Below are 22,754 nucleotides of genomic sequence, written 5' to 3'. Positions count from 1 at the left end.
ACCTCCTAGCTTTAATGTGAATAGATTTTTAGAGTCACTTGATTCTGTCTTAAACTGACTGTCCACAAAGTCTACCGAAATATTAGTTTGTGGTGATATCAACATAAATTTATTAGTTAATAACAGAGTTTGTTCAGATTTCAATAATATTTTATTGTCTTACGGATTAGAACATGTTATAACCAATGCCACTAGAAAATCATCAGCTTTGGACCATATTTTCATTAGAACAAAGAAACAAATATCTACAGTGGGCATTATAAACTCTGATATATCTGATATAACAGATCATCATCCGATCTTTATTTATGTTGATAATTTTAAAAATAATATTGACAGCCGTAAAGATATCTACACTCGTTATGATCATTGCAAACTAAATTTATTATTATCTGATCCACCTTGGGTCTCCGATATATTTCCATGCAATGATCCTAACACTGCTTATCAAATATTTTCTAAACATTTTGAGAATATATTGAAAGAAGCAGAAATAAAAAAAGTTATAATTAAAAAGTACAGCATCCCCAAACAACTCTGGGTCTCGTGCTCACTTCTCAAGTCTATTAAACACAAAGACAGGCTTTATAGCAGATTAAAATCCAATCCCCCCTTTCAATATTCAATTAAGAGAAAAATATAAAACCTATCGAAATATACTGACATCTGCTTTACGAAATGCCAAAAGAAAATATTTTGAAGATGAATTTTTAAAATCTAATGGAAATACAGTATTTCAGAAACATGGAAAGTAATTAATCAAGTTTTAAATAAAAATACCAAACATTCTACTGTATTTCCAAGCTAAACAATTTTAGGGTCTGTATCAGAATCAACTAATACTCTAGAGATTGCAGAAACACTGAATCATGCATTCTGTAATCATAACACTGATACGCCACTTGCTATTAATAACGAAAATTTTGTAAATTATAATATAACATCCGTCTCGAATTCCTTGTTCCTGAATCCAGTTACTGCTGATGAACTAAACAGAATAATATCAAAACTTATCGAAACTAACGGAAGATTTAGAGCTAAGATAAGTATGCGTATTGTGAGAGAAAATATAGTATTTTTTAAAGTTTCTCTGTTATATCTAATAAATTTGATCTTTGAAAGCGGAATTTTTCCAGATCAACTAAAAATTGCAAAAGTGATTCCATTATTTAAAAAGAGTGATCGAGCTGATCCCCTAAACTATCGTCCCATATCAATTTTGCCAACATTGAGTAAAATCATTGAAAAAGCGATGTACAATAGAATTTCGAATTTTCTAGGAAACAATTGCTCCATATATGAAAAACAATTTGGATTTCGTAAAAATATGTCAACTAAAACTGCACTTATATGGTTCATTGACACATTGCGATGCGCTATAGATGATGGTAATTTCACGTACGGAATATTCTTAGACTTTAAGAAAGCATTTGATTTCGTAAACACGAAATTTTACTAAAAAAACTCGCTCTCTATGGAATTCGTGGCGTAGCCTTAAAGTTGTTTGAGAGTTATCTCTCAAACAGGAAACAATATGTAAATATCGGAGCGTACAACTCTAGTGTCAACAACGTCACATGCGGAGTACCTTAGGGTGCTCGCCTCGGACCACTTTTATTTCTGGTCTATGTCAATGATATCTATAAAATATTCAGAAATTGCAAAGTGTTTATGTATGCAGATGCCCCACACGGCCCTCTTAAATTCAGGGAAACAAATTCTATCAGTGAATAAGCTACAACTCAATACTTCTAAATCAGTTTGCATACTTTTCAGACCTTGGCAAAAGCCGTTGGACACTTTGCCATTGCCAATAAAATTCAAGCAGGATGAGTTAAAGCTTGTTGATTCGGTTAAATACCTCGGAGTTTTAATTGATGAGCATCTTTCACGGTCTAACCTTATTCTAGAAGTCAGCAAATCATTAAACTCCTATATATACATATTTTCGAAAGCAAGGTATTTCGTACCCTCATATGTAATGCGCATGTTATATTTTTCACTTTTTTCTCTAAATTAACTTATTGCGTGGAAGTATGGTCATCTGCCACTCCAAACATCTCTACAAACGCTGATAATTGCTCAAAAGAAAATATTGAGGGTACTGAGCTTTACAAGATTCATCGAAAGACTGGTTATTTGTGAAGATGAAGATTACAAGGAAGAAAATTCATCACTGCCCCCACGGGGACTCGAACCCCGGTCTCTCGATTGCCGGACGAGTGCTCTACCATCTAAGCTATGGAAGCAGATAGAATATTTCAACCTTGGAGCGTATATATAGGTTGAAAGGCACCGTACCTGGACAGCGTCAACAATCAACTAATAGCTCGTGAATGACAAAGGCCAACCAGATGGCCATATGCATATAGAAACGTCCTCTCCACTTGTCAATACAAGATTCATCGAAAGACTGGTTATTTGTGGAGATGAAGATTCTGAGACTGAGCTTTGCCTCATTTAATGAGCACACGGCTCCCCTTTTTAAACTATGGCGAATTCTTCCGTTAGATAGTTTGGTAAAATATCTATTAGCTATTACAATGTATGAATCACTACATAAACTAACACATATTCCCTCTTTTCCTATCCCTGTGCACAAGGATATCCAACAAGATTCTCTTCTAGAAACAGTATCCAGACCCCTACGGCGAGAACTAATTTCAAGAAAAATACGGTTTTCTTCCGGGGTATTCACATTTGGAATTCTCTGCCATTGAGTGTTCGAAATAAATCCTTAGCATTGTTCAAAATGATGGTATTTAACCCTCTTCTGGTTGAAAATCCCTTGGGATGAACAGTGCGCGCGTGCTCGTCTGTACATATGTACAAAAGCACTTGTTATCACTGATAAGAGGTTTTCTTTTTTCCTTCAGTCCCGTCCTCTCTCTAAAAACTATTTTCTTTAAATCCTATCTTTCCTGACCTGAATAGAATGATTTTCGACGGTCCCGCGGTACGTTCACCGCTCTACCGTACTTAGCAGGCGGGCCAGTGGGGTGGACTAATGTTTGTGTAGTGCATGTCTTACGTTTAAAGTGTGTGTAAGGTGTCTGTGTAGAAAAAGCGACAAATTCGGGAAAATGTCAACTTCGGGAGAAATGAAGCCTCTCGCTGAAGTATTTTTTAGGGATAGGGTCAGTTGACTAGGAAAATGCCACCACGTCCAGAGGATAGGCTGTCTGCACCTGAAATGAGAAAGCTGAAAAGAGAACATTTTCCAAGTCCAGCAGGTGTTGTACCATTGGCTCAGAGCTTCTTCTTCAGGATTGGTCAGCTTCTTGGTTGACGTCATCTGGATACTTATCAGAGAGAAAGATTCGATGGTCCAGAGGTGAAAAATGAAAAAGAGAGAGATAGAGAGATTTTTTCTTTACAAAATTTTTTAGCTTTTTTTTGAGTATTTTTTAGATTTTTTTAGGAGAGTAGAAAAATAAAAAGAGTAAAAAATAACAAAAAAAAGAGGACGATACGGAAGGTAAGATGGGAAAGAAGAGGGAAAACTTGCTGGCCAGCCGGAGACTTGAATGGCAGGAACGATTATTTCGTCATCGATGATGCGAGAGCTGATTTGACTATCGATACGGCTCTATTGATATTCGTCTGGAATCGATTCATGGCTTGTTCGAGGTTAGCTCCTCGTCGGACCATCTGCAGGAGTGCATTCTGGAAAGCAATGGTAACGTCATCGAGCTGATCTGTCTGATTGTCATCGATGCTGGTGTCGGGAGAGAATGCTGGCGATGCCACTGCTTGACCCTCATGGGACGATAGCGCCTGTGTTTTCCCGGTTTGGATCGGGATTTTAGGCGAGCTCCTCCTTGGCTCTCGAGTCATCTGCACCTGGGCCTCGGCTGCTTCCTGGAATTTCTTTGCCCTAAAATAAGGAGAGAAGCGGCAATGGCGCTCATCAACCTCTCGCACGTTTTTGCAGTCTCTGGACGCATGATTTTTGATGCATTTGACGCATCTTTCTGGGGCTCGGCATCCCGTGTCCCCAGGATTAACACCGGAACACATGATGTATTTCTGGGCCCCTCTGGATCTGAATCTTTCCACGCGGACGCGTAGGCAATCTAGAGTTTTCAGTCCAAGTAGCTTGGCAGACTCCGGAGCTCGCGGCAGGTCCACCCTCCAGATGGGTAGTTTTTTTCCGTCACTCTTGCGGCATATCTGCAGTGCTTTTATCGGCTGGAAACCTAGGTCCTGTAAGGAAGAGAGAATGTCCTCTATTGAGGAGTTCGGTTCTAGGCCCTTGATGACATAGGACTCGGGTCTCTCATCGTCCAAGGTGAACGAATAAAATTCAAGTTTTTGTTCAGCGCAAAATTTAGTAATTGCGCGATGGTCGTCGTAGATGGCTGGGAAGACCGAGACCTTCCCATTCTTGAACTCCGTATTGAAATGAACGTCACAGATGTTCTCCAGCTGCCGTGAGATCGTCCTCCACTTCCCATTGGTCGAGATGTGTATGGGCGGTATCTTTCTCTGCGGGGTCTGGTTCTCTGGTCGGGAAGCTGTCCTATTGGCTCTTCCTTTTCTGGGGGAGGAGTCTGTGGCTCCGCCTGGATAGCTGCGTCCGCCTAGATGATCGTCGAGTTTCCTCATGGGGGGAACGGCACCGGTGTGAAGAGGGGGTCTCGTCTCCTCTTTTGAGGACTCGGAGCTTTTTTCCTTCGACGCGTTGGACCTTTTCCGCACCACCTTGCATACTTCACGATCCCGGAGATGTACGGTTACCTTGTACCAATTCTCGGCAATGTCCATTCTTGCCTGTAGTATTTTCTTTTTCTCCGTCATTCCCTTGAGGTCCTCATAGATTTGAAAAGAATTTCTGAAAAGAAAATCGTCCTTGCAGGACTGCTTGGTTTGAGGGAGGTCCAGGATATCTTTGCGATCTTTTTCCATCTTGTACAGGAGAGTAAGAGAATGATCAGCAACTTCCTTGAATTCTATCTTGTTGGGTTCGCTTTCTTCGACGGCGTCTCCTTCGTTGACATACTTGTCTAGCTTCTTTCCTAGAGTAATCACCTTTTCTTTAAAATTCTGGATCACCTTGGTGTGGTAGTAACAGCATTTCAGGATTTGACTATTCATCGTCCTGGAAAGAGAGCACGAATTCACGCGAGCTACCTAGTCAGGAGTACAAAAATGCACGTCCTTCCTCTACGGCGTCGAATGTGCTTTTTTGCGTCAAATCCTATCTTTGTAAATGTTTCTCCCTTTACATTCTGGGCATACATTCTGGTTTTTTTCCCTTCCAATACCTGTTCTCTATAGCCAACACCGATCTACTCAAATCATACTTACGCTAAACGTTTGGACATCAGCGTACAGTAAAAAACCTTTGAAATGAATACGGCTTACACGAGAGTCTCACTATAAGAAGTGATTTACAAGTAGTTGTCAAATGTCTATAATGTTAAAGACGCAAAAAAAAAAATCGCATATATATTTTTTGTTATAGCGAATGTGTGCTTTATAATTTTCAACTGGAGTTGGAAATTAGGAAGCATTCCCTATAACGTCCGAAGAATTCAAACAAGAAGACTTGTTATGGCACATGCTTCTCGCGAAAATTACTCCGAGGTACTTTGAGCAAGGAATGGACATAGTAAAATTTTTTCCCCCAGCCCTCTAATTTTTGGACCTTCCCACTACTTGCGGCCCTGCCCACGAGAACAGCTGTACATAAATATTGACACAGATCATTATGCAGACACAACAGGCTGTTGTCGGCGGTTCCATCTTCAAGGATCATGGCTGACAATAATATTCCATCATTAATGCTTTTTTTTTTTTTGACGGTGGCTTCATCTTCATCTCTGTAAACAGAATTTCTTGGCCATTGAAGAAGGTAACTAAGCCGTGAAGCGAAGCTGTCAGTATAGAAGTCGATTCCACACCCACAGAGCTACGACCGCAGTGCCAACACCTTCTAAAGCAGAGAAGGTGATGGCAATGCTTGATGTTCGTGTCCGATTTCGAGCTCGCGAGTTCCAATTAAAAACTTATACAAATCGTATTGAAAAATTGAAATACTGATTGCGTGCAGTCGTATGTCAAACTTGCCGTAAGGGTGCTCTTTTTTTATGGCTACGAACAAGGCTCACGAATAAAAAAAGGTTGAACTCTGATTTAGAGCGTATATTTCAAAAATATAAAAAAATGTGTGATAATAATTTATAATTACAGTCATAATTATCATTAAAGCGATCTTCATAGAAAAAAATGACATTTTAGTAAAAATACGAGAAATATATGGTCACCCTACATACTACAGACAACTCTCCGTCGTAAGTAAGGATCATTTGGTTAAAAGGTGGGTACCTGAAAAAGAAAGAGGGGCCAAAGAGATTTCAAACTCTACTCGGCACCCAACTTCAAAATTCCCAACCAACCTCCCGAACTCTTCAAGGAACTCTATCACGTCTGTCGCTTTTATACCTCTCAACAATGGCATCATCATCATCATCATCATCATACAGTCATTCTTACTCTCTTGAGAAACAAACAAATGTTGATTATTTGAAATTTTATTATTTTTCATTTGCCAACAAAAGAGGCAGCAGCGACAGAAAACACTGAAATTCGATTCCTAACTCTCGCTTGAGGAGGCGTTGGCAATGACCATTGGCCTACATGAATAGGGTCGAAGATAGTGGAAACATTTCGTTCAAATTTGAGGACCTCCCTTCGCCTAAATCAGCGGTTCTCAACCGGTGCTCCGCGGAGCCCTCGGGGCTCCATGTGCACTTCCCAGGGGCTCCGCGGCCACTCGAGAATAATAATATAAATCAATAAATATGATAAACAAACAAAAAAAAAGGGCCTAAAAGGTACCGCCATATAAATAATATACTAAAAAGGGCTCCTCCAGTTAAGCCATGGAAATTATCCACTAACAAGGGCTCCGCAAGTCACAAAAGAGAACCGCTGCTCTAGCCAAACCTGAGTTACTGTCCACCCAATTTTAAGCACTAACCACCGAATTCAGAATATTATTCTTGTACAGGGCAATACCCCCCCCCCCGCTCATTAAAAAAATTATTATTATCACAGGTAGGAGAGCAGAGATGAACATTCTCCTCCTCACCCCCGTTCACTAGACACACCTTCGGTGATTCGCTCCTTCCACCACTTCGTTCAAAGAACCTGGGGCTGTACTATCTCTTCATGCTTATCAGAAATCCGATCCGTATCCACGCCGATTATGACAATATAAGCATGAAAGGGAAATTTCCGTACTAGTGCCATTCTCCCTCCGAAAACAAGCATCGTATTTCTCCGAATATTCGGATGACGATAAGAGGATAGAGGAGACCCACTTCTTAAGCATCGGATGATCGTATTTTACGAGTAGAAAATACGAAATATGAAAAATTTATTTGTTGGACTTGGAAATTCACATTACGAGATGACTTAAGTGGCGTTTTTCCTTGAAAGAAAACAATGCAATTTCGTCGGCTTCCATCCAATCAATTGGATTCAATTAGAACTCCAAGCGTAGTATACAGTGAAACCTCGCTATAACGGTACTCGATATAACGATAATTCCCTCTACAGCTATATTTTTTCGCGAGATTTTTTTTCACGGTATATTTCTCGATGGTGTAATTATATTATCATAAAATTATATATATATATATATATAGTTAATGAAGCAAAGCAATAATCACCCACGTCCATCAAAATACAGTATGTGAATGGCATAGAGAGAGAGAGAGAGAGAGAGGAGCCAGGTGAGTGAGTGACCACGAGAATGTTGCCGCGTTGGCGTATTTTTTGTGAAAATTATGGTCATTTAGTGCTGTAGTGGTGGGTTGGTAAGATACGGGATTAGAGATGGGAAGAGTTCAGGGGGTGAACTATCTCTGCAGTCCTTAGTAACTACTAGTCCTAATGAACTACCGGTCGGAGGACTGCAGCTAAGGACCGCTTCAACTACTAGTAGTTAAGAGGTACTATGAACTACCAGTCCTTAAGGTCACGTGACGTGAAACAGTAGTTAAAGGGAGAGAAAATTTTTGGTTTCGAGAGTAACAGATCGCTAACCAATCGGGATGCCGTTTGAAGCCTACAACTACTACTAATTATTTAACAATCGTTTTTCCGCAGTGGGTGGTGGCAGCGATTTCATGTTTACAACTGATTGTAAACAAACTTTTTTTTCCCGAGGGACTCGCCACACATTTTTGTCACCCGTGCTTTGCAATTTCTTTTACTCTAACATCGCCAGCTAGTTTAATTATTTTGTAAACGTATGAGACGTTGCATTTTTCATCTTGCGACTTTTTTTAGAATAAGATTCGGTATTTTTCTTGTCCGAGCTCATGGATCCCACTTTTGGATACTTGAAAAAGCGAGTATCTGGGACCCCAGCTGCATATAAGCGGGTCGAATACTGATGAAATCAAAATTTGAAAAAAAGAAAATTCTTACAACAAAATGCAAAATTTTAAATTAAGGTTACCGGCACTAGTTGAGCCTATGGTCGTAGTGTGCCTTTCCGGGGCAGACTTTCCCCTTTTTTTTTGGGGGGGGGGGGAGGGCTCTTCTTGAAAGGGTTATTATGCAATATAATTGTAGATTTTTGGGCCCCCTATTCGCCTCGGGGGCCCAGCTGAATACTATTTTTAATATTGACTGCCACTTTTTTTTAAGACCAATTTGTTAAAAATGATTTTTTATTATCCATTTTTATTCCTTTTCAAAATTCATTGAATTGCAAATGAATTGCAAATTATTTTCGGAGCAACTAAAATATTAAATTATTGATAATTTATAATTAAAATAATAAACTGCCTTGCTGCGTATTGTAGTTCTATATTTTAAACTATAGGTTTCTCCTCAGTATTAAAAAATATCAGAACACGATTTTCTATGAATGAGCACTTACCTGTTAATGGAAGTGAATACTTCAATATTTAAAATATATATACATCTATATTAAAGATCTTTCATCAATTTATCTGTTTCATATTTAGCTTCCAACAAATAATTTCACCTGATAACTTTCATTTGATCGTATATTTCATTTCAGTTGATTAGAAGATGAATGATTGATTGAAATTGATTAATAGAAACATGAATTAAATAACAACTTGCACACATGATTTGTCATACAAAAAACATTTTATTTCAAACATATGTTCATAGAGAGTTATCATAATCACAATTTATTGGTTGTACTTTTCTTAGAAATCGCATCTTTCAAGAATATAATTTTTTAAGATTCATAAATTTTCATCTGCATCTTCAAATGTTGATTTACCTGAAATTAAAAAGAGGAAGAAAAAAAAACACTTTTATTATGCTTATCAATATTTAAATGTACTGTATATTTTATTTCAAATTATAACGCAGTCTTTAGTTGTATAAGTAGAGATAATTCGTGCACAATAGCACTTAGTCGACATTGAGTCGTCTCGCCACCATTTTATGACAGTAGGATCCAAAATGTATAAACTGTGTTTTGCAAGGGAGGCCTGGCGTTCCACATAGATGCACATGTTCATGTCTAGATGTATTTACCTAGGGCTTGGAGCAACTAAATCTTAAGAGCCAACATTGCAAAAAAAAAAATTCATACTGACACCTAAAATTTTCTATGCAGATCATAAAATATTTGGAGTTTATGTCTGAATCTTCCAACATGTCAAGATCATCACTAAGTGCTGAAAAAGTTGAATATAATTTTTTTTTACTTCGGATTATTTCTTCTAAAAATATGCTTGGCTTCCAAAAAATTTGGCCCGTGCCTTTTTCAATTTTTCGAGCCATGTTTCTACCCTAAAATTTTGGTCAGACAGATGAAGTGCAAAAACCTATTGGCACGCAGCTTACTATATATTTTCACTCTACTCTTTCAGCTTTGCTCTAAAACACATCCTTAGCAACCTCTTGTGGATCGGGGAACCCCTATTTAAATTAACATAGAAATTTTGCAGTGTTGTATGGTCTCACTAGTTAAAAAGTATGATACTATTTGTCGTCAAGTATATTGTTTTAATATTTTCATTCACAAAATTTGCTCATCAGTAAATATAACACGTTTTTCAAAGAATTAATATTGCTTTTCAGTTAGTAAAGCTTCTAAAAGTTTTTTTTTAATGTCCTCCCTCTCATTTATATAGCCAAGACAAGTTTTTCAACAGTACATGTTTTTACTTGCACTGGTCAAATTTTGAGTGGTATAGGTAGCCATTAAGAAATCGTCTATCTTAATTTCCTCAATTCAATTATGTCAAAAACAGTTGTTCTTTCAATAGTATCTGAAAAAATTATTATAAAGATAATTACTCATAGCAAGATATTTCTCGAGAGAAACCAATATGGTATGGACTAAAAACAATGCCACCTTTCCCCCTTGCTTATTTTGTTTTTGCACATATAAAATGTGTCGCTGAAATTACAATAATTTCAGAGGGAAGTATGTTTCTGTTGAGTTTTATATTGAGAAATATTCAAGTGATTGTACAGTTTACAATTTTTATGAATTTTCTCAACTTAAAATTGAATGTGTATAAAATAGGTTATTTTAATCATGGTGCAACATAAATAAGACACTGAAATACAACATTTCTTAATAAACATGTGAATTTATGTAATACAGCCTCTCCGAAACGCTATTATGATTATGATCTGATACAACATCAAAATTCTGTGGCTGGGATGGTGGTGTTAAATCGGGTTCGACTGTATTTGTTCCACTAGGGTTGTTGATACAAATGAAATCAGTGAAAATGATGATTGTTAAAATTTATGCCATTAAATCATGCATGGAAATATTTCATTTTACATGAAAATAATAATGGAAACTGTTGCTCAAAGTCAAATACAAAGAATTAAAATTACCTTTGTTTGCTCTGGGAGAATTGTGTGGTAACTTTGAAAACCTTCACATAACTTCGTAGCTACCTACAGCCAGTTCCTGGGAAACAAAATTTTTCGGAGTTAGAAAAGTCTCACAAATGTATATACACTAATATATATATAATCTCTCAGCTGTTTACTAACAACATTGTTAAAAAATAAATGCTTGTTAAAAGTTTCACTTCCATAACATCTCAAAATGTTATATTTTAAAGTTCTTAAATATTCGACATGGAAATTTGTTTTCTGTGTTTACCCATACACACAAAATCAAAAACAATTTTTGGCAAAAAATTAAATTTGAACACACACAGCAAAGCCATAACCCAAATACTGAAGTAGTAATACGTTTCAAACACTAATCTGCTTCCTCTAGTTATAATGTATATGCCTCAACACTAAAAACTGTGCCTGAAATTCCAACTTTGGTTTTTAGTCCCATTGTACGAATTTCATTTTTCATATCAACAAAACAATATAACGATTCCTTATTAAATATTCCTCATCTCAGAGCGAGTTGTAGAGTGCAATTTTTCAAGAAGTGGCACATGATTTTTTTCTCAAAATTTAACTTCCACTAAGTATTACAATATTGTTCATTTGAACAGTTCAAAATATCAAATCTATATTTTAATCCTTTAGTGCACGAGTTTTACAAAAATTAATATTTAACATTACTGCCAATTTTTACCATGCTTTATTTCAATTTCACCATTACTCATCACAAAAAAATAATTAAATTTTTTGTCATTTAGGTGCTGTCATTTATTATCAATGAATTGTAGCTTATTAGTTACTTTGTGCATTGAAGGGAGGTTGATCTAAAACACAAATTTTCAATTTCCTTATTTATAGGCGATTATTATTAATTAAAATTATTCAATTTCCTTATTTATAGGCGATTATTCATAGCATAGTCATCCAAGCACAATTTTTATTGTGCCAACAATATTCAAATTATTTATTTACGCACAAGCTCAATTTATTTAGACATAATTTTTCATTGAAAAAAAATTAATACGGCAAAAAACGTAGAATGTAAAATTTCAATCTGATATTATCGTAATTGCAGATTTATGTTTCATTTGCCATGTAAATATTTTCAATACAATCCAAAGTATACATGGGCTATTTGATATTTTTCAGTATTACCAAGTGGGAACCACTGCCCTATTGATTGCGTGACATTATGTCCATTTATATTTTTAAATATCGCATTTACCGAGCAAAAAAATATTAAGACTATTTCTAAACACTCTTCTTATATAGTTCGATAGCAATAAAATAATTCTTACCTCAGTAATGAACATGCTAGCACTTCGTCGTGGCTTCGATCGCCGATGTCAACATCTAGTTTTGCAGGATATAATGATGAATCACTTCAACTTTGATGACATCGAAGACATAATCTAAGTTTTATCTGTCATTATTATCGTAAAAAATTGTTTAATTCGAAAAAAAACAGTATATTTCATCGCTAAATATCACAGCGAGAGCTCGCGGCCAGAGGCGAAATTTCCTCTTTTCCAAGATGGCCGCCGTGAACTAATTTTTTTGCTGCTTTAGGACTGGTGCTAGGCAGTCCTTAGCAGTGGTCCTAAGTAACTACTAAAAAAAAGTCCTTAGCTTAGAGATAGTACCGAAACGTCGAACTACTGGCCATCTAAGGACAAATCGGGGCTTAACTACTTTTTTTCGGCTAAGGACCGCAGAGATAGTTCACCCCCTGAGTTCTTCACACAGTCCTTGAAAAAAAAAATTCATTTTCAAATTTTTAAAGGAGAGGACCTTGAAAAATATAATAATCATTTTCAAGTACATGTACGTGTAGGTGCTTTAAAAAAAAACCCGTCACTTAAGTGATCTGTAAATGTGTTTTAGGTCATTTAACCGCTTTTTAAATGTGCTTCGGGTCATTTTAGTGATCTGTAAATGTACCGCGCGCCGTTAAGGGGGGGGGGAAATATATATATATATATACACACACACAAGCTGATTCAGAAAAGATGGGGAAATCTTTAAGAGGTGATAGTACACACCGATACAAACAATTGTCATCAAAAAATGCAGGGCTAACATGAAACGCAAAAGCGGTAGCTCGTTTCGATGCGGCCGCTCAGTAAACGTTAAAATGGATGACCCGAAGCACATTTACAAATGCATAGAATATCTTTTCCGCAATTCCTCCCCCATTTAAATAACATTAACATGAAGAAAGACATGCAAATGCATAGGTTTTACAAAATATAGGTCATAAATTTTCTCTGTGCAATTAATTTGCAGAAATTTAAAAAAGAATCTCAAATTATTTCAATGTTTCATGAAATGTTTCTGTGTTGAGCCTCTTCTCCCCCCCCCCCACGTGACTTCCTCCACCTCCTCCCCTTCTCTCTCCCCTCCTCTCGCTCTTTGGTATACACAAAGTTTCAAAATCACTCTGGATTAGACGCAACACCAATCAAAGGGCTTGAAATTTCCCGCCACCAGAGAGAGCAGACGACTTTTTTTTTGGTCCTTCTGTTTGTCTCTCCCAGGAACATAAACAAATTAGTAAGAGGTCCCGGATGCAATAACTCGGTTAACCATATGATCACTCCTTAGTAAATCATGTGGTCACTTACACATTCAATCACTCGGTCACTCTTTGCCACGCTCAGCATTTTTTCTGTAAATTACAGTTCAATTCGCCGCGAATTTCCAGTGTCCCGTCGTTTCTCACCCCCGTTAATTTTAAAGAAATTTCAAGAGTTTGTAATTTTGCTGACATTCTCAGTGATGTCCCGTAATTTTGTTCATATAATTTTCCATATTTTTCTAACGAAATATGGTCATCATGCCGTGATGAGCGATTTTTTTTACTGTGATTTGTAGCAGCTGGAAATGTCACAAAATAGAACATGTTAATATTTTAAAATAATTGTATTTCATTAAATGCTTGATTAGGCGATGACAAGAACCGACACAAACAGATGTCGTGACAGTGATTAGTTAAAAACCGGGACGTCTGGCCACCTTTTATAAAACTAGCAAAAAACTTCTGTTTTGCACTGGATGATACGTTTTTAAATATGACCACTTATCGAAACTGCTATATATTGGTGCAGTGGAAACTCTCTTAACGGCCCGCGGCACATTTACATATCATTTAAGAGATACGTAGTACACTTACAGATCACTAAAATACAACCAAGCACATTTACAGATCACTAAAATATACCGAAGCACGTTTACAGATCACTAAAATAACCCGAAGCACATTTACAGATCACTATAACAACCCGAAGCACATTTACAGGTCACCCAAATGACCCGAAGCACTTCACAGATCACTTAAATGACGCAAAGCAGATTTGCAGATCAGTGATTGACCATATGAGTGACAGAGTAACTGAATGTACGAGTAATCTAAGTGATAGTGATTGAATAATTTACCGTATGAGTGACCAAGTGAGTGACCATATGAGTGATAGAGTAACTGAATGTACGAGTGACCTAAGTGATAGTGATTGAATGATTTACCGTATGAGTGACCAAGTGAGTGATTAAGTCACGAGTGGCCGAGTGATTGACCATATGAGCGGCGAAACGATTGACCGTATGAGTGACCGAGTGACTGACCATATGAGTGATCAAGTAAATGAGTGAGTGGTTCACGGTATGAGTGACCAAGTAAGTAATCAAGCGAATGACCAAGTGATTGACCGTATGAGTGAACTAGTAAGTAAATGAGAGCGAGTGAGTGATGACATATTTACAGATCACATGATTGACCTGGACAAAGTTCCAGAACACTTAGAATACAATTAAAAGAAATATTACTCAAATTCCGTCCCGGAATATTATCAAATTTGGAATCGGATTTCACACAGATGTTGGTATTACTCAAAATCCTCCCCCCCCCCCAAACTACATTTATTTAATGTAGCCCTTCATTTCCCCACCACTCCGTAATTTTTTGGAATTTCAGCAATGATCGGTGACTTTGCAAAGTTATGACGTAATAACCAATTTTGTGACAGTTGGCATTGGAAATTTTGTGCCGTATTTCCGGCAAAATTATAATTGAAAATGGCATGCGTATTTCTTATCACTTGTAACTTTCAGGAATAGCCTTAGATGCTCAAAATCCTGGATAATGAAGTCAAGTCAAGTCAATCTTACAAATAGGGCCGGAGCTGTCGTTACGTTAAACTTCATTTATATATATTTATATTATACTAGGGGGGTTCTGCCCCCTGCCCCCCCCCACTTCTCTCCCGGACATATCTTGTTTATTTCGTCCCACTTCATCAGCGTGCTATGGAAAAGGGGAAAGGGACGTGTGAAAGCACCAGCCTACTGAAGAAGCGAATTTTAATGAAAATAATCATAAAGCAACAAAAAACAAATGAGATTCTTCAAGTATCCCCAGAAAACTTCCCCATGGGGGTCCCCAGATTCAATTCGCTGAATTTCAGTGGGGCCCCACACTGGATATATCTTGGGCTACCGATGTGTTGCAAATTTTACAATGTTAAACCACAAAAATCAATCAGATACATTCAGGGGCACCGAATTACAACCTCCCAACATTTCCATGAAGCCCTAACCTGCAAGCTTGTCGGACACACCCCTGTGAGAATTTTTCATTTTTATCAATTTTACAACGAATAAAATCCAGGGCCCCACATCCAGTAGCGGGGACACACACAATACGCAGATTTTTAGTGGGGCCCCAGACTGGCTATATCTCGGGTTTCGGCTGTGGCAAATTCTACAACAGAAAAGAATGAGATTCATCCAGGGCCCCCAAAATGAAACCTGTAAACATAGGGTCCCCGACTTGGAAGCTTGTCGGTCATCCCCCGGAGCGAGTGCAATTAAAAATTTTCATTTGTATTCGTTTTACCAACGAATAAAATCCAGGGCCCCCAAAATGAAACCTGTAAACATAGGGCCCCCGACTTGGAAGCATGTCGGTCATCCCCCGGAGCGAGTGCCATGAAAAATTTTCATTTGTATTCGTTTTACCAACGAATAAAATTCAGGGCCCCAAAATGAAACCTGTAAACATGGGGCCCCCGACTTGGAAGCTTGTCGGTCATCCCCCGGTGCGAGTGCCATGAAAAATTTTCATTTGTATTCGTTTTACCAACGAATAAAATCCAGGGCCCCCAAAATGAAACCTGTAAACATGGGGCCCCCGACTTGGAAGCTTGTCGGTCATCTCCCGGTGCGAGTGCCATGAAAAATTTCCATTTGTATTCGTTTTACCAACGAATAAAATCCAGGGCCCCAACCAATTACCCGGGACACCAATTCGCATACTTTTGGTGGGGCCCCAGACTGGCTTTATCTCAGGCTTCCGCTGTTGCGAATTCTACAACAGAAAAGAATGAGATTCATCCAGGGCCCCCAAAATCAAACCTGTAAACATAGGGCTCCCCGACTTGGAAGCTTGTTGGTCATCCCCCGGTGCGAGTGCCATGAAAAGTTTTCATTTGTATTCGTTTTACCAACGAATAAAATCCAGGGCCCCAAAATGAAACCTGTAAACATGGGGCCCCCTACTCGGAAGCTTGTCGGTCATCCCCCGGTGCGAGTGTCATGAAAAATTTTCATTTGCATTCGTTTTACCAACGAATAAAATCCAGGGCCCCCAAAATGAAACCTGTAAACATGGGGCCCCCGACTTGGAAGCTTGTCGGTCATCCCCCGGTGCGAGTGCCATGAAAAATTTTCATTTGTATTCGTTTTACCAACGAATAAAATCCAGGGCCCCCAAAATGAAACCTGTAAACATGGGGCCTTCGACTTGGAAGCTTGTCGGTCATCTCCCGGTGCGAGTGCCATGAAAAATTTTTATTTGTATTCGTTTTACGAACGAATAAAATCCAGGGCCCCCAAACAATTACCCGGGACACCAATTCGCATACTTTTGGTGGGGCCCCAGACTGGCTTTATCTCGGGGTTCCGCTGTTGCAAATTCTACAACAGAAAAGAATGAGATTCATCCAGGGCCCCCAAAATGAAACCTGTAAACATAGGGCCCCCGACTTGGAAGCTTGTCGGTCATCCCCCGTAGCAAGTGCCATGAAAAATTTTCATTTGTATTCGTTTTACTAACGAATAAAATCCAGGGCCCCCAAAATGAAACCTGTAAACATAGGGCCCCCGACTTGGAAGCTTGTCGGTCATCTCCCGGAGCGAGTGCCATTAAAAATTTTCATTTGTATTCGTTTTACCAATGAATAAAATCCAGGCCCCCAACCAATTACCCGGGACACCAATTCGCATACTTTTGGTGGGGCCCCAGACTGGCTTTATCTCGGGCTTCCGCTGTTGCGAATTCTACAACAGAAAAGAATGAGATTCGTCCAGGGCCCCAAAATGAAACCTGTAAACAAGGGGCCCCCGACTTGGAAGCTTGTCGATCATCCCCCGGAGCGAGTGCCATGAAAAATTTTCATTTGTATTCGTTTTACCAACAAATAAAATCCAGGGCACCCAAAATGAAACCTGTAAACATGGGGCCCCCGACTTGGAAGCTTGTCGGTCATCCCCCGGAGCGAGTGCCATAAAAAATTTTCATTTGTATTCGTTTTACCAACGAATAAAATCCAGGACCCCCCAACCAATTACCCGGGACACCAATTCGCATACTTTTGGTGGGGCCCCAGACTGGCTTTATCTCGGGCTTCCGCTGTTGCGAATTCTACAACAGAAAAGAATGAGATTCGTCCAGGGTCCCAAAATGAAACCTGTAAACATAGGGCCCCCGACTTGGAAGCTTGTCGGTCATCCCCCGGAGCGAGTGCCATGAAAAATTTTCATTTGTATTCGTTTTACCAACGAATAAAATCCAGGGCCCCCAACCAATTACCCGGGACACCAATTCGCATACTTTTGGTGGGGCCCCAGACTGGATATATCTTTTGCTTCCGCTATCGAAATTTTTCAACGTTAAAGCAGCTAGAAAACAATGAGATCCATCAAGGGCCCCTGGAAATGAAAACTTTTTACTTATACGTGAAATCTTCCCCGGGTACCCCGACCCTGTGTTGGGAGCACTGCTGTTGTGTGTGTATATTATACATATATATACCTCTCGGCATGGACCTCCCCCCTCACAAAGGAAGGGCTGACAGGGGCCACAACGATTCTTATCACTTTTTGATTTTTCACACTATAAATTAATCACAGAGGGGCCCCTGAAAATCCCCTATATATATATACATACATACTTACATACATACATACTTACATACATACATACATACATATCTATCTATTCTATAATATAAAATCACAAACAAACTCGAAAAGGGCCTGTTGCTAAGCAACCGAGTGACGGAAACTCTGTTACGGAAGTGGGTTCCATTCATATATCGATATTCACATTCATATATCGATATGATATCATATATCGATATTGGGTCGATATTCACATATCGGGACCCATTTGACCCATCGGGACCATGTTATGTGCATGTACCAAGAGGCTCCTTCATCCTACAGCAGAGCCCTTAGGCTGGAATTTAGATTTCGAGCCCCCAAACCAGCTTTTCAGGGGCCCCTCTGTGATTAATTTATAGTGTGAAAAATCAAAAAGTGATAAGAATCGTTATGGCCCCTGTCAGCGCTTCCTTTGTGGGGGGGGGGGGAGGTCCATGCCGAGAGGCATATATATGTATAATATACACACACAACAGCAGTGCTCCCAACACAGGGTCGGGGTACCCGGGGAAGATTTCACGTATAAGTAAAAAGTTTTCATTTCCAGGGGCCCTTGATGGATCTCATTGTTTTCTTGCTGCTTTAACGTTGAAAAATTTCGATAGCGGAAGCAAAAGATATATCCAGTCTGGGGCCCCACCAAAAGTATGCGAATTGGTGTCCCGGGTAATTGGTTGGGGGGTCCTGGATTTTATTCGTTGGTAAAACGAATACAAATGAAAATTTTTCATAGCACTCGCACCGGGGGATGACCGACAAGCTTCCAAGTCGGGGGCCCCAAGTTTACAGGTTTCATTGTGGGGGACCCTGGACGAATCTCATTCTTTTCTGTTGTAGAATTCGCAACAGCGGAAGCCCGAGATAAAGCCAGTCCGGGGCCCCACCAAAAGTATGCGAATTGGTGTCCCGGGTAATTGGTTGGGGGTCCTGGATTTTATTCGTTGGTAAAACGAATACAAATGAAAATTTTTCATAGCACTCGCACCGGGGGATGACCGACAAGCTTCCAAGTCGGGGGCCCCATGTTTACAGGTTTCATTTTGGGGCCCTGGACGAATCTCATTCTTTTCTGTTGTAGAATTCGCAACAGCGGAAGCCCGAGATAAAGCCAGTCCGGGGCCCCACCAAAAGTATGCGAATTGGTGTCCCGGGTAATTGGTTGGCGGGTCCTGGATTTTATTCGTTGGTAAAACGAATACAAATGAAAATTTTTCATGGCACTCGCTCCGGTTGATGACCGACAAGCTTCCAAGTCGGGGCCCTATGTTTACAGGTTTCATTTTGTTGGCCCTGGATGAATCTCATTCTTTTCTGTTGTAGAATTTGCAACAGCCGAAGCCCGAGATAAAGCCAGTCTGGGGCCCCACCAAAAGTATGCGAATTGGTGTCCCGGGTAATTTGTTGGGGGCCCTGGATTTTATTCGTTGGTAAAACGAATACAAATGAAAATTTTTCATGGCACTCGCTCCGGGGGATGACCGACAAGCTTCCAAGTCGGGGGCCCTATGTTTACAGGTTTCATTTTGGGGGCCCTGGATTTTATTCGTTGGTAAAACGAATACAAATGAAAATTTTCCATGGCACTCGCTCCGGGGGATGACCGACAAGCTTCCAAGTTGGGGGCCCCATGTTTACAGGTTTCATTTTGGGGGCCCTGGATTTTATTCGTTGGTAAAACGAATACAAATGAAAATTTTCCATGGCACTCGCTCCGGGGGATGACCGACAAGCTTCCAAGTCGGGGGCCCTATGTTTACAGGTTTCATTTTGGGGGCCCTGGATGAATCTCATTCTTTTCTGTTGTAGAATTTGCAACAGCCGAAGCCCGAGATAAAGCCAGTCTGGGGCCCCACCAAAAGTATGCGAATTGGTGTCCCGGGTAATTGGTTGGGGGCCCTGGATTTTATTCGTTGGTAAAACGAATACAAATGAAAATTTTTCATGGCACTCGCTCCGGGGGATGACCGACAAGCTTCCAAGTCGGGGGCCCTATGTTTACAGGTTTCGTTTTGGGCGCCCTGGATTTTATTCGTTCGTAAAACGAATACAAATGAAAAATTTTCATGGCACTCGCTCCGGGGGATGACCGACAAGCTTCCAAGTCGGGGGCCCTATGTTTACAGGTTTCGTTTTGGGGGCCCTGGATGAATCTCATTCTTTTCTGTTGTAGAATTTGCAACAGCCGAAGCCCGAGATGAAGCCAGTCTGGGCCCCCCACTAAAAGTATGCGAATTAATGTCCCGGGTAATTCGTTGGGCCCTGGATTTTATTCGTTGGTAAAGCGAATACAAATGAAAATTTTTCATGGCACTCGCAGCGGGGGATGACCAAGAAGCTTTCAAGTCGGGGGCCCCAAGTTTACAGGTTTCATTGTGGGGGACCCTGGATGAATCTCATTCTTTTGTGTTGTAGAATTTGCAACAGCGGAAGCCCGAGATAAAGCCAGTCTGGGGCCCCACTAAAAGTATGTGAATTGGTGTCCCGGGTAATTGGTTGGGGCCCTGGATTTTATTCGTTGGTAAAGCGAATAAAATCCGAGCAAGTGAAAATTTTTCATGGCACTTGCTGCGGGGGATGACCGAGAAGCTTCCAAGTCGGGGGCCCCAAGTTTGCAGGTTTCATTGTGGTGGCCCTGGATGAATCTTATTATTTTCTGTTGTAGAATTTGCAACAGCGGAAGCCCGAGATAAAGCCAGTCTGGGGCCCCACTAAAAGTATGCGAATTGGTGTCCCGGGTAATTGGTTTGGGGCCCTGGGTTTTATGTCATTCCCCTCGCAGCAGGGGTGACTGATTTAAGAAGGTGGCAGGGGCATGTATATAACATGTATTTTGAATAATTTCAATTCATAATATGGATTAAAAACTACAAGACATTGTTCAGTCAGAAGGAAGTTATTTCAAAGAAAAACTATTTATCTATGTTTCGTTTCAGACGATATTGTTCGTTATTTCTCTTGATGTTTTGTCGTCGTCTGCTTGTGTATATATGCTAGAGGCTTCGACGTCTGTTGTTCCTTAGTGTATCAGAGTGAGTGTGAGTGCGCGTCAAAATGGTCATGTCTTGAAGAGCTGCGATTTTTTTGTTTTTTTTTGTACTTTTTGAAATGAGTTCGACTCGCTATGATAATTTCCTCGTGATGAATTAAACTTCAAGTATGACTTCCAGAAGAAATACAGAGAAGAAACGTTATCATAGTAGTGATGAAGAGGGCAGTTCATCTTCGTCTGAATCTCCTGTAAAGAAATTTACTGAACGTTCCGTTGAACACAGGAAAAGACTGCGACCGTTGCAAGGAGAGCAGATATCTTCGGCAGAGAAACCTCTAGCAAAATCTTCTGTTCAACGTATGAGAGAATACAGGAAAAAACTGCGTCATTTGCAAAAAGGACAAGGATCTTTGACATCTAAACACGTTGCAAAGACTTCCACTGAGCGTATGAGTGAATACAGGAAAAGACAACGACAGTTGCAAAAAGGACAAAGATCTTCGACATCCAAACCACCAGGAAAGATAACTACTGAACGTTCCATAGAACACAGGAAAAAACAGCGACAGTTTCAAGAACACATTCTCTCGACCTCAAAATCGCCGATGAAGACATCTATTGACCGCACGAAAAAACACAAGAAAAGACAGCGACATTCTCTACGTAACCAAGAGACCTGGACACCGAAACGAACAGCAAAGACATCTACTGAACATTTTATAAAACTTAGAAAAGTACAGCGACAACTGTCGGCAAAGACATACGTCGAACATGAGAGAGAACAAAACTCAATTACTAGCCATGATTCAGTAAAAGTTCATGATGCTGGAGAAATGACTGAAAACTGTCAACATTGTGACGCTGTATTTTGGAAAAACGAATTCTGTAAAAAAAGCTGCTGTCATAATGGTAAGGTAAGACTTTCACAATTATCGCCATTTCCCATTGAGTTGCAACAATTTTTATGTGATAGACCGTTTAGAAATGCTATCCGTATATATAATGCGATGTTTGCTTTCGCTACATTTCAAGCTGATATAACATCAGATAAACAACTCCCAGTCCTAAAAGTGCAGGGGCAGGTGCATCATATTGCTCCAACATCTCTTTATGGGTCGCGCACAACTAATAAATGCTATGGTGGCCAAATATACATGTATGAACCTGATATAGCTTTGCGATACAGAGAACATATCGGATCAGCTGCTAACTCACGGAGTTATATCGGAGAGATTGCCGAAATCTTAGAAAAATATAGTCCATACGTTAAAAAATTTAGAGCTCTAAAGAATGTAGTGGATCAAGATAAGGATGAATACGTTCTGTATTTTACAAGAGGGCCTGATAAAAAAGTGTGTGATAGACCACTAACATCAGAATGTGCAGCACTAATCGTTTCAAAGGAGGGGATGGTTCCGGATTTTGATTTATGCGTTTATCCTAAATCAAGTGATGAGGGTGTGCTATTGCCAAAACTATCCGCACATATAGATCCCATGATTTTTCCAATATTATTTCCAAGTGGTGATTTAGGTTGGACACCATATTTAATGCTGTCAGCTGAAAGTACGAAACAAATTTCAGTGCTGCAGTACTATGCTCATCGTCTGATGTATAGAAGATTAGATCAGTTTAATCCTATTTATTATGGAGGCAGGTTACATCAACAATACGT

At 39.6% G+C, this 22,754-nt stretch overlaps 1 protein-coding gene and 1 non-coding gene across 2 annotated transcripts in view; both read right to left on the bottom strand.

The window, feature by feature from the left end:
• The window catches only part of LOC149065101 (uncharacterized), a 117,376-nt gene that overhangs the window by 50,721 nt on the left and 43,901 nt on the right, over positions 1 to 22,754 (bottom strand). The gene's annotated exons all lie outside the window — the stretch shown is intronic.
• TRNAA-GGC (transfer RNA alanine (anticodon GGC)) lies at positions 2,178 to 2,249 on the bottom strand. The gene has a single exon. It is a non-coding gene; the product is annotated as a tRNA-Ala (tRNA).

The sequence above is a fragment of the Pholcus phalangioides genome, unplaced genomic scaffold (assembly GCF_987345545.1).
Source record: "Pholcus phalangioides strain wild (caught in Gottingen) unplaced genomic scaffold, Ppha-v1.0 ptg000041l_1, whole genome shotgun sequence".
Classification (NCBI taxonomy): Eukaryota; Metazoa; Arthropoda; class Arachnida; order Araneae; family Pholcidae; genus Pholcus; species Pholcus phalangioides.
This window is presented reverse-complemented; position numbering and strand designations above follow the sequence as displayed.